The 16,036-nt window shown below is 43.3% G+C and overlaps 1 protein-coding gene across 8 annotated transcripts in view; it reads left to right on the plus strand.

The window, feature by feature from the left end:
* Positions 1 to 4,307: 4,307 nt before the first annotated feature.
* The window catches only part of MYO9B (myosin IXB), a 113,757-nt gene continuing 102,028 nt past the window's right edge, over positions 4,308 to 16,036 (plus strand). For 7 of the 8 annotated variants that reach the window (XM_067473523.1, XM_067473520.1, XM_067473524.1 and 4 more), the window contains exon 1: positions 4,309 to 4,461. The gene's annotated coding sequence lies outside the window, so the exon portion shown is untranslated. Of the gene's footprint in view, positions 4,462 to 16,036 lie in introns of all 8 variants that reach the window. The other variant, XM_067473529.1, reaches the window with a different exon arrangement.

Genomic DNA, 16,036 nt, shown 5'->3' on the forward strand with positions numbered 1-16,036 from the left:
CTAACAGGCTTCGGCCTACTCACTATTTCAGTACTTTAGTCACACTTTTATAATCAAAAATACCCAGTTAATCTTTAATATTTCTGGCAGTGGCGTCTTCCAACTCTTATTATTCTATGACAGGTGGTTGTCCAGTCTCTGTTTATTGAATGAGTGAATCCAAAGGTTTGAAGGCATCCCCCAGCAGGAAGATTAGATGCTCCATTAATATCCCAGTCTCCAGAGCAGCAGGAAAGAAGGGCAGCTTAAGAACAGGAAATGTGGAGGAAGGGGGCAATGGTTTTTTGTATTTATAAAAAGACCTCTATGCCAACACTGTACACTATAGACCTTTCGTGCCATAATATATCTATTAACTAAGGACTGAAAGTGTAGAAATACATGTAAAATACTATAGATGTGTGTATGTATAATATGTAGTTAGTATAGGTCTGAATAGAGGTCTGAGATATAATAGTATCTCAAACTTTTAGTCCCAAAATATATCTATTCATCTGAAGGTATAGAAATATATGCAATATATACATACTATATATATAAGGTAAAGGTAAAGGTAGTCCCCTGACATTAAGTCCAGTCATGTCTGACTCTGGGGTGTGGTGCTCATCTCCATTTCTAAGCCGAGGAGCCAGCGTTGTCCATAGACACCTCCAAGGTCATGTGGCCGGCATGACTGCATGGAGCGCCGTTACCTTCCCGCTGGAGCGGTACCTATTGATCTACTCACATTTGCATGTTTTCGAACTGCTAGGTTGGCAGAAGCTAGGGCTGACAGCGGAAGCTCACGCCACTCCCTGGAATCGAACCTGCGACGTTTCGATCACCAAGCTCAGCAGCTCAGTGCTTTAACCCACTGCGCCACCGGGGGCTCCTACTATATGTATATGTATATATACATATATATATAGTATATACTTTTATTCCCATACTATATCTGCTTATCTAAGCACTGAAAGAGTAGATCTGTCCAGATAGTAAAAGTGAAAATGTGTATGTGGCTGGGGTGCCTACTTTCACAGATAGGACCCCACTTCCATAAACAACTATGATCCCCACCAATGAGGAGCCACCAATGGCCCTCCTTCCAATGACATTGCAGGTTATAGCGAGCGTTGTGAACATATACGACCGCTGCCAGTGCCCTCCACAAGCACCATACTGTCCACCACCCAATTGTCATTCGGGGACAATTTAATCCTAGATTTTCTGTGTTTCCTCCACCACAAACACCTCAGTGTGCCTTACTCTCCATTGGTGTGGAATTTGCATGATCCTAACCACTGCCTCTCCCTTAAATCTTTCCTACCATTTGTCAAACAAATTGGTCAGTACATTGTCATTCTAAATTGCTGCCTCTACTGTTTGAATGCTTGGTCCCATAACCAGGTTTTGAGTTTCATTCTAGAGGACAAGAGGGAGGAGGCCAATCTAATGTCATTGGGTAGAGAGTTCCACAGGTTTTTGGTCATGTCAGGAGCTCAAGTGTCTTCTGTTGTGAGAGAATTGGCCATCTGCAATGACGTTGCCCAAGGGACGCCCGGATTATTTGATGTTTTATCATCCTTGTGGGAGGCTTCTCTCATGTCCCTGCATGAGGAGCTGGAGCTGACAGAGGGAGCTCATCCACCTCTCCCCGGATTCGAACCTGCGATCTGTCAGTCTTCAGTCCTGCCGGCACAGGGGTTTAACCCACTGCGCCACCAGGGGTGATGGGCCATCACTGAGAAGGCCCTGTTTCTCGTCTCCACCGATCGCGCTTGTGAGGATGGTGGGACCGAGAGCAGGGCCTCTCCTGTCGATCTTAGACTTTGTGATGGTTCATAGCAGGAGATACATTCAGACAGGTAAGCTGGCCCATAACGGTTCGGGGCTTTATGGGCTAAAGCCAGCACTTTGAATTGTGCTCGGAAGCAGATTGACAACCAGCGGAGCTGGTGTAGCAGTGGAGTTGTATGCTCTCTGTATGCCGCTCTGGTGAGCAACCTGGCTGCTGTCCATTGGACTAGTTGGAGCTTCTGAGCAGTCTTCAAAGGCAACCCCATGTAGAGTGCATTGTAGTAATCTATTTGGGATGTAACGAGAGCGTGGACCACTGTGGCCAAGTCTGACTTCTCAACTGGCACACAAGATTTAATCGTGAAAAAGCTCCCCTAGCCACTGCCAAGACCTGGGATTCCAGGCTCAGCAATGAGTCCAGGATCACTCCCAAGCTGCAAACCTGTGTCCTTCAGGTGGAGTGTGACCCGGTCCAGCACAGGCTGTAACCCTATGCCTTGTTTGGTCTTACGACTGACCAGGAGGACCTCTGCCTTGTCTGGATTCAATTTCAATTTGTTTGCTCTCATCCAGACCATCACAGCTGCTAAGCGGTTCAGGACCTGTACAGCCTCCTTAGTAACAGGTGAGAAGGAGTGACAGAGTTGAACATCATCTGCGTACAAATGACATCTCACTCCAAAACTCCGGATGATCTATCCCAGTGGCTTCATGTAAATGTTAAACAACATAGGACACAATACTGATCCCTGCGGAACTCCACTAGTCAATATTTGGAAACTAAAATTATATAGTGTGTGTGTGTGCGTGTATAGATAGATAGATAGATAGATAGATAGATAGATAGATAGACTCTACTAACCGTCCCCTGCCATGCATTGATGTGGCCCAGTCTGGTGATCTGGAAAATAAAGTAATGAGAAAGTGTTGGTTTCTAATATATGTAATTTCTTTCTGCTTGTGGGTAAACAGTATTTCTTGTTTCTTTGTCAGTGTTGATGTGAAGATTGTCTGGTTTGCCTACTCTGGAACATGCAACATATAATTGTCCTTCTTTAGGGGTCCCTTTGAAATCCATTATATCTGTCACATACATATATATGCATGTGAATCATATCTATATTTATGGCTCTTTGTTAGGAGGGTTTTGATCATGTTTTTTTTTTTTTTTTTTTTTGCCTTGGGAGTCCAAGGGAGTTAGACTGGATGGCCTTAAGGCAGCATTTCTCAACCTGGGGGTTAGGACCCCTGTGGGAGTCTTGGGGGGTGTTAGAAAGGTCGCCAAAGACCACCAGAAAACACAGAATTTTCTGTTGGTCATGGTGGTTCTGTGTGGGAAGTTTGGCCCAATTCTGTCGTTTGTGGGCTTCAGAATGTTCTTTGATTGTTGGTGAACTATAAATCTAAGTAACTTCAACTCCCAAATGTCAAGGTCTATTTCCCCAAAACTCCATCTGTCTTCATATTTGGGCATTTTGCGTATCAGTGCCAAGTTTGGTCCGGATCTGTCATTGTTTGAGTCCACAGTGCTCTCTGGATGTAGGTGAACTACAACTCCCAAACTCAAGGTCAATGCCCACCAAACCCTTCTAGTGTTTTCTGTTGGTCATGGGAGTCCTGTGTGCCAAATTATTTCATTGGTGGAGTTCAGAATGCTTTTTGATTGTAAATAAACTAGAAATCTCAACAACTACAACTCCCAAATGACAAAATCAACTTTTTAGTGATGGTCACTCCTTGGGTCAGTAGGTGTCTTGTGGCCAAATTTGGCGGCAATTCGTCCAGTGGTTTTTGAGTTATGTTAATCCCACAAACAAACTACATTTTTGTTCTTGTGGGTTTTTTCGGGCTATATGGCCATGTTCTAGAGGCATTTCTCCTGAAGTTTTGCCTGCATCTATGGCAAGCATCTTCAGAGGTGAGGTCACCTCACCTCTGAGGATGCTTGCCATAGATGCAGGCGAAACGTCAGGAGAAATGCCTCTAGAACATGGCCATATAGCCCGAAAAAACCCACAAGAACTGAGTGATTCCAGCCATTAAAGCCTTCGACAAACTACATTTTTATTTATATAGAAGATTAGAAATCCCAACAACTACAACTTCCAAATGACAATATCATATATTTTTTTAGTGATGGTCACTCATTGGGTTGTTAGGCGTATTCTGTCTAAATTTGGTGTCAATTCGTCCAGTGTTTTTTGAGTTATGTTACTCCCACAAACAAACATTACATTTTTATTTATATAGAAGAAAGATAGAAGATAAAGTTCTATTATCCGATCGGAGGCCACAAGGTGGCGCTAGAAAGGAGAATCCATTCATTAATCCAAAGACTGAGGATAGATATATATGTGTGTGTGTGTAGCAGAGGAAGAAAGCGCCTTTCCAGAAGGTGGCGTCAGTGCGCATGCGCGGGCGGGCCGCTCGCCTCTGGGTTTCCTCACCCCTTCCCCTCCCTGCTCGCGCGCATGCGCCTTTCCCCTCTCTCTCCACTCCTTCCCCCTGCCGGGCTCGAGCCGCTCCCTCCTTCCTGCCCGGCCGGAAGTGGCCGGCCTTCTTCGCCTCAGTCGGGGGAAGGAGGCGGGAAGGGAGGACGCCGACTGGTGTGTCTCCGCGGAGCAGGGAGGGAAGCCTGGTTCAGCGAGAGGATGGGCCCGGCTTCGTGTGACGCCTTCCCCTGAGGTAATGCTCGAGGAGAAAGGGGGCTGCAGGGGCATAGGATGCTCGAGGAGGAAAGGGTCCCAAGAGGAAATCCAGTCCAACCCTCTTCTGCCATTAAGGAAAGGACACCATCCGATCCTTCTCGACAGATGGCCACCCAGCCCCATAGACATTAGAAGGTTCATGGAGAAATGAAAATCTCGAATCATAGGATTGAAAGAGACCCAAAGGCCAACCCCGTTCTGCCAAGACACCATCCGATCCCTCCCGACAGATAGGCATCCAGCCCCATTGACATTCATGAGGAAATGGAAATACAGGATCATGGGATTGAAAGAGACCCAAAGGCCATTCTGCCATTACACCATTCAATCCCTCCCATCAGATCGCCATCCAGCCTCATAGGCCTTCATGGAGAACTGGAAATATGAGATCATAGGATTGAAAGGGACCCCAAAGGGCATCCAGTCTAACCCGAAATAGAAATGTAGACTCATAGGACTGAAAGAGACCCAAAGTCCAATCTGCCATTACACCATCCGATCCCTCCCAACAGATAGCCGTCCAGCCCCATAGACATTCATGGAGAAATGGAAATGTAGGATCATAGGATTGAAAGGGTCACCCAGTTCACCCCATTTTGCCATTAAGGAAAGGACACAATCTGATCCCTCCTGACAGATGGCCATTCAGTCCCATAGACATTAGAAGGTTCATGGAGAAATGGAAATATGGAATCATAGGATTGAAAGGGACCCGAAGGCCATTCTGCCAAGACACCGTTCGATCCCTCCCGACAGATCCAGCCCCATAAGACATTGGTTGTTGTAGGTTTATCCGGGCTATATGGCCATGTTCTGGAGGCAATTTTTCTCCTGACGTTTCGCCTGCATCTATGGCAAGCATCCTCAGAGGTAACATTCATGGAGAAATGGAAATGTAGGAGCAGAGGATTGACAGAGACCCCAAAAGCATCCAGTTCAACCCATTCTGCCATTAAGGAATGGACACAGTCCAATCCCTCCCAACAGATGGCCATCCAGCCCCATAGACATCCATGGAGAAATGGAAATACAGGATCAAAGAAGTGAGAGAGACCCCAAAGGGCAGCCAGTGCAACCCCATTCTCCCATTAAGGAATGGACTCAATCCAATCCCTCCCGACTGAAGGCCACCCAGCCCCATAGAAATTGATGGGGAAATGGAAATGTAGGTTCATATGATTGTCAAAGCCCTAGAGAGCATCCAGTTTAACCCATTCTGCCATTAAGGAAAGTACACAATCTGATCTCTTCTGACAGTTGGCCATCCAGCCCCATAGACATTCATGGAGAAATGGAAATACAGAATCATGGGCTTTAAAGAGCCGAGGAGCACCTAGTCCAACCCATTCTTCCATTAAGGAAAGGACACATTCTGATTCCTCCCATCCAGCCTCATAGACATTAAAGTTCATGGAGAAATGGAAATATAGAATTGTGGGATTGAAAGAAACCCTAAGACACCACCCAATCCCTCCCGACAGATTACCACTCATCCACCCATCTTGTGGCTTAAAAGCCTGCAGACAGGGATCATGAAATGGTCTTAATTGTACTGTGTAGAGAAGCACCCTATGTTTACATGCGAGAAACCATACCGTACCTTTGGTGTGTATTTTGCATCAAAAATTACATCCTGTATGAAACAGAACTTTTCCCAACATTACAGGCTTTTCAGCCGTGCATCATTTTGTGACATGTTCATTCGGTTTTGTGAACAATCCAAAGCTTAAACCAAACACTTGTAAGAGATACGAATGTTTGTATAGATGGTAAATGACAAAATGTATGGAGACACAATACTTCCCGTTTATATTTTTTCAAAAATACAGGCTCTATAGCTTATTTCAAACTATGGAAAGCTCAGAATGGAGAAATTTATTGCAAGGATGGCAAAATATTGACAGCATTTTAATCTGCATTTCATCTGTGAATTTTAACTTGTATTTTCACTCTGTATCTTCTTTTGCATTTTCAACAAAGTTTTTGCAACTTTTCCCATGTTTTTATGATAGAACCAATGAGGAAATGACATTTATAACCCAGGAACAAATAACCGTGTTACATAGTAATGGGAGGATTTGATTGGAAAGGCACAATATCTTGAATGATCTCCACATTTTCCCTTCCAAATTTAATTTGTTCTTAATTTCATATTGTGTAGATGACAGTTTACTATGTTACATTGTCATCTTTTCTTCTTATTTTTGAACATTATGCAGACTTTATGTGTGAATGTATACATATTTATATATATATATACTAGCTTGGATACCCGGCGTTGCTTAGGTTATTTGAAAAAGTCAATTTTCTAATTGTACAAAATGCATAAGGTTGTGGGTGAGCTACAACTCACATCACGCCAGGTTATCCCCCAGAAACTCCATCACGACATGCCAGGTTAACCCCGAGAGTCTCCATCAGTACTTAAAAGTTTTGTTGGGCAAGTTTGTTCTAGATGCATCCTCGGTGGGGTTCAGTGTGCTGTAGCGTAAACTACAACTCACACTATGGTGAGTCAGTCCCCTCAAAGCCCTCCAGTAGGTTGAGTTAGTCATGGGGGTTCTGTGTTCCAAGTATGGTTCAGGTCCATCATCAGTGGAGGTCACAGTGTCTCTGGACGTAGGTGAACTACAACTCCCAGAAAAGAAGGTCAGTTCCCCGCAAACCCCTCCAGCAGATTGAGTTAGTCATGGGGTGTTCTGTGTTCCAAGTATGGTTCAGGTCCATCATCAGTGGAGGTCATAGTGTCTCTGGACGTAGGTGAACTACAACTCCAAGAAAAGAAGGTCAGTTCCCCTCAAACCCCTCCAGTAAATTGAGTTAGTCATGGGGGTTCTGTGTGCCAAGTTTGGTCCAGGTCCATCGTTCGTGGGGCTCACAGTTTCTTTGGTTGTGGGTGAACTACAACTCCCAGAAAGGAAGGTCAGTTCCCCTCCCCCACCCCTCCAGTAATCAAATTTTGACATATCAGGTATGTGTGCCAAGTCGGTGTTTGGGTTCACAGTGCTCTCTGGATGGAGTTGAACTACACCTCCCCTAAATCAAGGTACATTTTCCCCAGACCTCCAGTATTTTTTGCTGGTCATGGGGTGCTGGTCAAGTTTAGTCCAATTACATTGGAGTGCTCACTGATTGCAGATGAACTATACATCCCAGTGTCTTCAACTCCAAAATGTCCAGGCCAGTGGCGGGTCATGTAAATTCCACACCAATGGAGAGAGAAGGAAACAGTGGGATGACTGTGGTGGAGGAAACACATGAAATCTAGGATGGAATTGTTCCCGTATGATGGGCAGTGTAGTGTTTGTGGAGGACATTGGCAGGGCTCTTGGACATGCTCACGGCACTCACTATAACCTGCAATGTCATTGGAGGGAGGGCCATTAGTTTCTCCCTAGTAGTGGGAGTTATAGCTATTTGTGGAAGTGAGAGCCTGCCCCAGCCTTATTGATGCTTCAATATCTTGTTTGTCTAATGATCTGCCTGGTAATTAGCTCTGTTTTGCAGCCCCTAGACTGGTTTGGACGTCTCCGGATTGTATTTTGATGGCACATGGTAGGGAAAATTGACCTTTTGGGATGACTCCTTATAGACAGTGGGATCTGGTTTCTGCAGTTTTTCTCTCTCTCTCTCTCCCCCCCCCCCTTTCCTTCTTTCCCTGCAATTACTGCTGTGGGTTTGCCTCTTGGCCTCAGGCTAGTAATCCTGCGTTTATCCATGTTGGCGGAGAGCAGGCCCGCCTTACATCACTTTTCCTTGCAGCCGCATTGTGAATCTCCTCCTACATTTGGGTCTCTCTGGACTCTTAAGAAATCATTTTAATGTAAGCTGCTTTGAGTCTCCTTTTGGAGAGAAAAGGCTGGAAATAAATAAACATAAACATCTATATAAATAAAATTGTAGTGTTCGTTTGTGGGATTAACAGAACTCAAAAACCACTGGACGAACTGACACCAAATTTGGACACAAGACACCTAACAACCCAATGTATGTCCTTCACTCAAAAAAATTATTTTGTCATTTGGGAGTTGTAGTTGCTGGGATTTATACCTCACCTACAATCAAAGACCATTCTGAACCCCACCAAGGATGGAATTGAACCAAACTTGGCACACAGAACTCCCATGACCAACAGAATATACTGCAAGGGTTTGGTGGGCAGTTTCCTTTGGTTTTGGAGTTGTAGTTCACCTACATCCCGAGATCACTGTGGACTCAAAAAAAGATGGATCTGGACCAAACTCTACACGAATACTCAATATGTCCAAATGTGAACACTGGTAAAGTTTGGGGAAAGTAGAATCTTGACATTTGGGGGTTGAAGTTACTGGAATTTATAGATCACCTACGATCAAAGAGCATTCTGAACCCCACCAATGACAGAATTGGGGTAAACTTCCCACACAGAACCCTCATACTTAAGACCATCCAGTCCAACTCCCTTCACCAGGGCAAGAAAACGTAATCAAAGCCCTCCTGACAAAGAGCCATCTAGCCATAGATATAGATAGGGGTTTCTTTCAAATGTTGCATGTTCCAGGGTAGGCAAACCAGACAGTCCTCCCCATCAACACTGACAAAGAAACAACAAGAAATACTGTTTACCCACAAGCATCAACACATTACATATATTAGAAATCAAAACTTACTCATTACTTTATTTCCCAGACCACCTGACTGGGCCACAGCAATGCGTGGCAGGAGACAGCTAGTAATAATAATAACGGTAATGATAATGTAATACTAATAGCTACGTTATAATGTGTGCACTTTGGAAATAATTATTATAATAATAATACATTATAATACTAATACCAGATACATAACCATTTTGAGTCTCCTTGTGGAGAGAAAAAGTGGGGTATAAATAATAATAATAAGAATAAGAAGATCTGTTCTCTGAGGATCTGCAGGACCTACTGGATAATACACCAAAAAGAGACATAGTTTTCATTACCGGAGGCTGGAATGCTAAGGTGGGTAGTCAAATCACAACTGGCATCACAGGCAAGCATGGTCTGGGTTAACAAAATGAAGCGGGACACAGGCTGATAGAAATTTGCCAGGAAAACTCACTATGTATAATGAACACTCACTTCCAACAATCTAAAAGACGGCCTTATACATGGACTTCATCAGATGGTCAACAACGAATTCAGATTGACTACATCCTTTTCAGTCAAAGGTGGCGGACATCCATCCAGTTGGTGAAAGAAAACAAGACCTGGGGCTGACTGTAGTTCAGATCACGAACTTCTTATTGCACAATTCAGAATCAGATTAAAGAGAGCAGGGAAAACACACAGATCAGTTAGATATGATCTCACTAACATTCCTAGTGAATAGGCAGGGGAGGTAAAGAATAGATTTAAGGGACCAGTTTTAATAAATAGAGTACCAGAAGAACTATGGACAGAAGTCCGCAACATTGTTCAGGAGGCGGCAACAAAGTATGTCCCAAAGAAAAAGAAAACCAAGAAGGCAAGATGGTTGTCTGCTGAGACACTTGAAGTAGCCCAAGAAGAAAGGAAACAATATTAGGGGGAGATATGCCCAATTGAATGCACAATTCCAGAGGTTAGCCAGAAGAGATAAGGAATTATTTTTAAACAAGCAATGCATGGAAGTGGAAGAAGACAATAGAACAGGAAGGACAAGAGACCTCTTCCAGAAAATTAGAAAATTGGAGGTAAATTTCAGGCAAAAATGGGCATGATCAAAAACAAAGATGTCAAGGATCAAACAGAAGCTGAAGAGATCAAGAAAAGGCGGCGAGACTATACAGAAGATCTGTATAGGAAGGATAATAATAATGAGGATAGTTTTGACGGGGTGAGTGAATTAGAACCACACATCCTGAGGAGTGAGGTTGAATCCAAGATTATGGCAACCGGATAACTGGCAAATAGAGGGAGAAAAAATGGAGGCAGTGACAGATATTGTATTTCTAGGTTCAAAGATGACTGCAGAAGCAGACTGCAGCCAGGAAATCAGAAGACGTTTCCTTCTTGGGAGGAGAGCAATGACCAATCTTGCCAGATCACACTGGCAATGAAGATCCGCATAGTTAAAGCAGTGGTATTCCCTGTAGTAACCTATGGATGTGAGAGCTGGACCATAAGGAAGGCTGAGCGAAGGAAGATAGATGCTTTTGAACTGTGGTGTTGGAGGAAAATTTTGAGCGTGCCTTGGACCACGAGACGATCCAACCAGTCCATACTTCAGCAAATAAAACCCGACTGCTCACTGGAGAGAAAGATATTAGAGGCAAAGATGAAGTACTTTAGCCACAGAATGAGAATACAGGAAAGCCTGGAGAAGAGAATGATGCTGGGGGAAAGGAAAGGGAAAAGGAAGAGGGGCCGACCAAGGGCAAGATGGATGGATAGTATTTTTGAAATGACTGGCTTGACTTTGAAGGAGCTGGGGGTAATGATGGCTGACAGGGAGCTCTTTCATGGGCTGGTTCATGAGGTCACTAAGAGTCAGAAGTGACTGAACGAATAAACAACATAATATATATTATATAATTATATACAATATAATAATTATATATAATTTTATAATAATATATATATATACACACACATACATACACACACAAACAGTAAAACAGAATTAAATATCTGGTATTTTAAGAAATTCAGTTAAAATCCACAAAAAGATATTCAAAAGTATAAACCGCTTATTATTATTATTATATCCCCAGAGGATCAATCTACTCACTGCTTCTATGTGGCGGTCAGAAAAACAACCATGAGGAAAAAACCCTATAATCTTGGGAGGCTTTAGATAAAATAATCATCATTATTATTATTGCTATTATTATAGATTCAAAGTGACTGTGTATATATTATTAGTGTTAGAATGTGTTGTTGTTATTTTCCCGCTTTCACTCTCCACAAAGGGGACTCAAAGCAGCTTACATTGAAAGCATTTTAATACAGTTTTAAAATATACAAATATTAAACCAGAATAAAATGCCGCTCCTGTGAAAAAAACAATTAAGTTCAAAACCATAAAAACATATTCAAAACTAAAAACCACAGCAGCCCCTGACTTGATTATGATGGTGATGGAGGTCATGGAGATAATGGTGGTGGAGAGGGAAAAAAACAACTTGAGGATTTAGGCTGAATCGACACTGCCATATATGGAGTATCAAAACAGATGACCATATTTTCTGCTTTGCATTGGATTATACGAGTCTACGCTGCCATATAATCCAGCTTTTAGCAAATAATCTGGATTTTATATGGCAATGCAGATGATGCCATAGGCCCCTTCTACACTGCCATATAATCCATATGATCAAAGCAGATAATCCACATTATCTTTATAGAACTTTATACAAATCAAGATGTTGGAAGACCGGAGGGAATGATAATACCAAAATTTGACCCTCGGACACAATGATCCCTTGGCGAAAACATAAGCATGGATGAGATAGAAGTGGGACTCCAAACTCTCCAAGCAAATGTCCTTGTGTTTCAACTGGGCTCAAACATGCTGTATGTCTCAGAATGATATCATGAAGCAGCTCTGCATTCCTCCAAGCCGAGGAACACCCACCCACGCCCATGTGCTTTGGGGCAGGCCATGGGTTTCTCTGCCTTCCTTTCAAAAGCGATTTTGTCCTCTCTTCTTTGCTGTCCCTCAGCTGTATGGGTGGAGGAGACTATACAAGCCTGGCAGCCAGAGCCGATCAATCGCCAACATTTTGTGTCAGTGCTGATTTAAATAACAGCAATAATTTTATTAATAATTTGATTTGATGGTGCTTTTCATTCATGGCAAGGAGGTTGGCCTGGATGCTCTTGTGGTCTCCTGCAACTCTAGAATTCTATAGTGATGATGATGATGATGATGATGATGATGATGATATTATTATTATTATTATTATTATTATTATTATTCTTGCAAAGGCTAGGTGGCCATCTGTTGGGGGTTCTTTGATGGTGCTTTTGCTTCCTGGCAGAAGGGAAGCTCTAGATGGCCCATGAGGTCTCATCCAACTCTAGGATTCTGTACTTCTATATTATTATTATTATTATTATTATTATTATTATTATGGCTGGATAGCCATCTGTCAGGGGTGCTTTGATGGTGCTTTTTCTGCATTACAGAAAGGGAGTTGGACTAGATGGCCCTTGAGGTCTCTTCCAACTCTAGAATCATAGAATCATAGAGTTGGAAGAGACCTCATGGGCCATCCAGTCCAACCCCCTGCCAAGAAGCAGGAAAATTTCATCTAGGATTCTATAGTTGTTGTTGTTGTTGTTATTATTAGAAACACAACAAGATGGGTCCACAGCAGATAAGATCGCTCTGCTGGCTGTTGAATTGGATCATACGTCGGACACTTCCCAAGTGTCTAGGACTGTGTGATGTATCGGAGAATAATGCGTGCAGATCCCAGTAAGGCAGTGGTACTCAACCTGGGGTCCCCAGATGTTTTTGGCCATCAACTCCCAGAAATCCTAACAGCTGGTAAACTAGCTGGGATTTCTGGGAGTTGTAGGCCAAAAACATCTGGGGACCCCAGGTTGAGCACCACTACAGTAAGGTGGCCTTTTGCAGCTGGCAGATGGTAATTTTGTCAGCGTCAATTGTGTTTAAGTGCAGGCCAAGGTCTTTAGGCACTACACCCAATGTGCCGATCACCACTGGGACCACCTTGACTGGCTTGTGCCATAGTCCTTGCAGTTCGATCTTTAAATCCTCATACCGTGTTATTATTTATTTCAAACATTTGTACCCTGCCCTTCTCAACCCCGGGGGGGGGGGGGGGCACTCAGGGCGGCTTACATCCGGCACAATTCACTGCCACTACTACTACTAGTACTACTACTTATTATTATTATTATTATTAAGCAGATGCTGGTTGCCATGTGTCAGGAGTGCTTTGATTGTGTTTTTGCTGCATGATGGCAGAAGGCAGTTGGACTAGATGGCACATGAGGCCTCTTCCAACTCGCTCTCCACAAGGAGACTCAAGGTGGCTATGTATCTATTATTAGTATTAGAATGTATTGTTGTTGTTTATTATGTTTATTTATCGCCCCCTTTTTTCTCTCCACCAGAAGACTCAGAGCACCTATGTACAGTATCTATTAGTATTGTAATGCATTATTATTATTATTATTATTATTATTACTATTACTGTTATTACTATTATTATTTTATTTTACTGACACAAAAACACAGTATGACACAGCAAATGAGATATATATGCTGGATTTTGTATCACAAGTCAAACACTTCCCAAGTGTTTAGGACTGTGTGATGTATTTTCGAAGGATGCGCCACTCAGAAGGATGCGCCAAAAGGCCACCAAGTATGGTGGCCTTTTGCAGTTGACAGATTGTCAGTTTATTGTTTCCAAATGCCGGCTGAGATCTTTTGGCATGCCAGAGCCTTTGCAGTTCGATTTTGAGTTCCTGATAACAACTGTGTTTTTCCTGTTCTTTTTCGTCAATTTGGCTGTCACCTGGTATGGTGACATCAATAATCCAAACCTTTTTCTTTTCCACAATATGTTGTTGTTGTTGTTGTTGTTATAGTGTATTATATATTACTATATGTGAAAACATAGGTTTGCAGCTTGGAAGTGATCCTGGATTCATCATTGAGCCCAAACCTCAGGTCTTGATGATGGCCAGGGGAGCCTTTACTCAATTAAAACTTGTGTGCCAGTTGCGCCCGTACCTTGGGAAGTCAGCTTGGCCACGGTGGTTCACATTCTTGTTACATGCCACATAGGTTACTGCGATGCACTCTACGTGGGACTGCCTTTGTAGACTGTTTGGAAGCTTCAAATGGTCCAACGGACGGCAGCCAGGTTGCTCACTGGAGCGGTGTACGGGGAGCATGCAACTCCCCTGTTACGTTAGCTCCACTGGCTGCCAGTCTGCTACTGAGCAAAATTCAAAGTTCTGGCTTTAGCATACAAAGTCCTATACGGTTCCGGCCCAGCTTACCTGTCCAAACGTATCCTCCCCTATGAACCACCTTGGAGATTGAGATAATCTGGGGAGGCCCTGCTCTTGGTCCTGCTGTCTGACGGGAACGAGAGACAGGGCCTTCTTGGTGGTGGTTTCACGGCTGTGGAACTCCCTCCTTAGCGACATCAGATCACTCCCCTCCCTCCTCGCCTTCAGAAAGAAAGTAAAAACCTGACTCTGGGACCAGGCTTTTGGAGACTAGTGTAGTGCAGTATAGATCGGATTATGTGCAATTGACTATGGAATCAGCCTTGGACCATGATTTTTGGGTGGCATGAGTTTAATACTGAATGTAATTTTTAAAAATTCTTAATGTGTATCAGTTTTAACTCAACTGTTTTTTAAGTTTAATGTCTGCCTATGTTGCTCTATGAGTAGAGAAAGGTAGGGTATAAATAGAGTAAATAAATAAATAAATGTGATATACAACAAGATGAGCCCACAGCAAACAAGATCACTCTGCTGGCTTTTGTATTGCATCTCACGTCGGACACGTCCCAAGTGTCTAGGACTGTGATATATCGACAAATAATGCATGCAGATCTGAGTAGGGTAGTCTTTTGCAACTGACAGGTAGTGATTTTGTCACTGCCAATTGTTTTTAGGTGCAGGTCAAGGTCTTTAGGCACTGCATCCAGTGTGCCGATCACCACGGGACCACCTTGACTGGCTTGTGCCATAGTCCTTGCAGTTTGATCTTTAAATCCTCATATCGTGCAAGCTTTTCCAGTTGCTTCTCTTCAATCCTGCTGTCACCTGGGATTGCCACATCGACAATCCATACTTGTGCTCCAAAACTCTGCCAGTCTGAATTCGGAAGTCCTAGAGTAGCTTGACATGTTCATTTCCCGTAACTTTTTCAGACTTGTGACCCCACCAGTTCTTTGTCATAGGCAGATGGCATTTGTGGGACCATAATGGCGGCAAAAAAAGCCAATGGGATTTTGGCCTGCATCAATAGGAGCATAGTGTCTAGATCTAGGGAAGTAATGCTACCCCTGTATTCTGCTTTGGTTAGACCACACCTGGAATATTGTGTCCAATTCTGGGCACCACAATTCAAGAGAGATATTGACAAGCTGGAATGTGTCCAGAGGAGGGCGACTAAAATGATCAAGGGTCTGGAGAACAATCCCTATGAGGAGCGGCTTAAGGAGCTGGGCATGTTTAGCCTGAAGAAGAGAAGGTTGAGAGGAGATATGATAGCCATGTATAAATATGTGAGAGGAAGCCACAGGGAGGAGGGAGCAAGCTTGTTTTCTGCTTCCTTGGAGACTAGGACGCAGAACAATGGCTTCAAACTACAAGAAAGGAGATTCCATCTGAACACAAGAACTTCCTGACTGTGAGAGCCATTCAGCAGTGGAACTCTCTGCCCCGGAGGGTGGTGGAGGCTCCTCCTTTGGAAGCTTTTAAACAGAGGCTGGGTGGCCATCTGTCGGGTGATTTGAATGCAACATTCCTGCTTCTAATAATAATAATAATAATAATAATAATGTTTAGCCCATTTTTTCTCTCCACAAGAAGACTCAGAGCAGCTATATATCT

This window comes from Anolis sagrei, chromosome X (genome assembly GCF_037176765.1).
Source record: "Anolis sagrei isolate rAnoSag1 chromosome X, rAnoSag1.mat, whole genome shotgun sequence".
Taxonomy (NCBI): Eukaryota; Metazoa; Chordata; class Lepidosauria; order Squamata; family Dactyloidae; genus Anolis; species Anolis sagrei.